Source organism: Salvelinus sp. IW2-2015, linkage group LG27 (genome assembly GCF_002910315.2).
Source record: "Salvelinus sp. IW2-2015 linkage group LG27, ASM291031v2, whole genome shotgun sequence".
NCBI lineage: Eukaryota > Metazoa > Chordata > Actinopteri > Salmoniformes > Salmonidae > Salvelinus > Salvelinus sp. IW2-2015.
In genome coordinates this window covers 26,451,197-26,454,416 of record NC_036867.1, presented here as the reverse complement: position 1 = coordinate 26,454,416, position 3,220 = coordinate 26,451,197, and positions in this window count along the sequence as shown.

Below are 3,220 nucleotides of genomic sequence, written 5' to 3'. Positions count from 1 at the left end.
AGAAACGTGCCGTTCACCAGTCCCGTGCCACCTGTGCCCTCCACGCATAGTAGGCCTCCAGAGTTGTAAGCCACCCCAGGATCCGGTACGTCCTAGTGCTGCTCCCCGCACTCGCCCTTGAAGTGCTGTCAAGCCAGTAGCGGCGTGGAGCCACCTGTACCAGGTCCACGCACTAGGTGGACTCAGGGGGGGTAGAGCCAGTGCCGCGATTTCACAAGTCCAGAGTTCCAACAAGAGAGAGAAGAACGGTTCACAGTCCAGAGCTTCAGGCAGACAGTCCCCAGTCTAGGAGCTTCCATAACGGGTGAACGGCCGACAGTCTGGGGCTTCGGCCACGAGTTCACAGTCCGGAGACCTACCTGCGACGGTCCACGTCCGGAACCTCCTGCGACGATCCACGGTCCGGAACCTCCAGCGGCGGTCAAACTGGTCCGGAACCTCCAGCGAGTGTCAACCCGGTTTCCACAGAAGGTCATTCCAGGCAGACTTCCTACGTGCACGTCCAGCTCCAAAGGCGTCCAGCCGGCCATGCGGAAAGCCTCCTCGAGCACAGACCAGGTGCCAGTCCAAGGCACGGCCGGTCAGCCCAGCTCCATCGGAAGCCTATCCTAGGATGCCTTCGCCGAATGGAGCCGTTGAATCCAGCAGTACCAGGCACGGCGGCAAGCCAGACTCCTGGCGAGCTTTTGCAGCTCCCAGGCCAGAAGCCCTCTCAGCCCAATAAGCCCAGTCCAGGCACGGCGTTCAGCCCCGGCGCCAAGTGCCGGATCCTGGTCTGGGCGGGGGCTACGACCTGCACCGGAGCCGCCACCGACACTAATCAGCCCCCCCACCCATCCCATTGGTGGGTCAGGTTTTGCGGCCAGAGTCCGCCACCTTTGGGGAGGTACTGTCACGCCCTGACCATAGAGAGCCCTTGGTTCTCTTTATGTGTAGTAGGTCAGGGCTTGACTAGGGGTGTTCTTGCTCCCAGACAGACTAAATAACTTTTTTGCTCGCTTGAGGACAATACAGTGCCACTGACACGGCCCGCTACCAAAACCTGCGGGCTCTCCTTCACGGCAGCCAAGGTGAGTAAAACATTTAAACGTGTTAACCCTCGCAAGGCTGCAGGCCCAGACGGCATTCCCAGCCGCGTCCTCAGAGCATGTGCAGACCAGCTGGCTGGTGGGTTTACGGACATATTCAATCAATCCTTATCCCAGTCTGCTGTTCCCACATGCTTTCAAGAGGGCCACCATTGTTCCTGTTCCCAAGAAAGCTAAGAGTAACTGAGCTAAACAACACCGCCCCGGTAGACACTCACTTCCGTATGAAGTGCTTTGAGAGACTAGTCAAGGACCAAATCACCTCCACCCTACCTGACACCCTAGACCACGAATATGTCAAGTCAAGGCCCGCGGCCCACATCCGCCCGCGAGAAGGTTTCTTTACGGCCCCTGGATGATCTTTATTATTATTAGAACCGTGCCCGCCAGACCGCAGCAAGCCGGCAGCCCGCAGATCTTTTACACGCACCAATACTACATTTGCCCAAACAATGCAACGGTGACGCACCAGCCCAGCTAGGCTGCTTCATTTTCAATATTTATTGGCACAAGCAGTCGTCGAGCTCACAGTAAAATTAACTTTCAGATACCATCAAAAAATGGCAAAACGGAGGTTGGACACTGAGAACCGGGTTTCAAACAAGGTGGGAGTCGGAGCTATATGTTCACGGAGGTTAGCTGGAAAAACCTGGTGTGTCTTCTGTGTGAGAAAGTGTGTGCGGTACTGAAAGAGTATAATCTGAGACGAACATTATGAAACGAAACACGCGGACAAAAACAAAAATAGGACATGGAACAAAAGGCTACAAAAGGCAGAGGAATTAAAACGAGGCCCAAAATCTCGACAGGCTCTGTTTCAAAAAAGCCAAATCACAAGCCAGGCTGCAGTCAGGCCAGTTTATTTTGGCCAGAAGAGATCGCTAAATCAGCCCGGCCATTTACGGAGAGAAGGATTTCATCAAAAACTGCATTGATTAAAGTTTGTGACGAGTTTTGCCCAGAAAAAAGGAATGGCCCAGGAGTGTGAAGGTGAACGGAAAGGCTCTGGAGCAACGAACTGCCCTTGCTGTCTCTGCCTGGCCGGTTCCCCCTTTCTCCATTGGGATTCTCTGCCTCTAACCCTATTACAGGGGCTGAGTCACTGGCTTACTGGTGCTCTTCCATGCCGTCCCTAGGAGGGGTGCGTCACTTGAGTGGGTTGAGTCGCTGACGTGGTCTTCCTGTCTGGGTTGGCGCCCCCCCTTGGGTTGTGCGAAAGCAAACCATGCGATTATGTGAGGACAGCTCTCAGTAGACAAAACATTACAAACAGCTAGCAGCAAAGTAGATTGGTCACGAAAGTCAGAAAAGCAATAAAATGAATCGCTTACCTTTGATGATCTTCGGATGTTTGCACTCACGAGACTCCCAGTTACACAATAAATGTTTGTTTTGTTCGATAAAGATTATTTTTATATCCACAAACCTCCATTTGGTTGGCGSGTTTTATTGAGTAATCCACAGGCTCTTGCAGGTCACGACGGGCAGACGAAAATTCCAAATAGTATCCGTAAAGTTTGTAGAAACATGTCAAACATTTTTTATAATCAATCCTCAGGTTGTTTTTACAATAAATAATCMATAAWATTTCAACTTAACTTTTCAATACAAGAGAGAAAGAAAATGTCTCGCTACCAGTGGCGCGCGCATMAACAAATCTAAGGACATCTGGCTATCCACTGACGCGATGTGATCATTCTCGCTAATTTTTCAGAATAAAAGCTTGAAACTATGTCTAAAGACATAGTGGAAGCCATAGGGAAGCCACTGACGCGATGTGATCATTCTCGCTCATTTTTCAGAATAAAAGCTTGAAATTATGTCTAAAGACATAGTGGAAGCCATAGGGAAAGGAATATGGTTGATATCCCTTTAAATGGAGGATAGGCTTGCAATGGAACAAAGTAGTTTCAGAAAAACAGCACTTCCTGGTTGGATTTTCCTCAGGTTTTCGCCTGCAATATCAGTTCTGTTATATACAGAAAATATTTTGACAGTTTTGGAAACTTTAGAGTGTTTTCTATCCTAATCTGCCAATTATATGCATATTCTATCTTCTGGTCCTGAGAAATAGGCAGTTTACTTTGGGAATGTTTCTTATCCAACCATCAAAATACTGCCCCCTAGCTTCA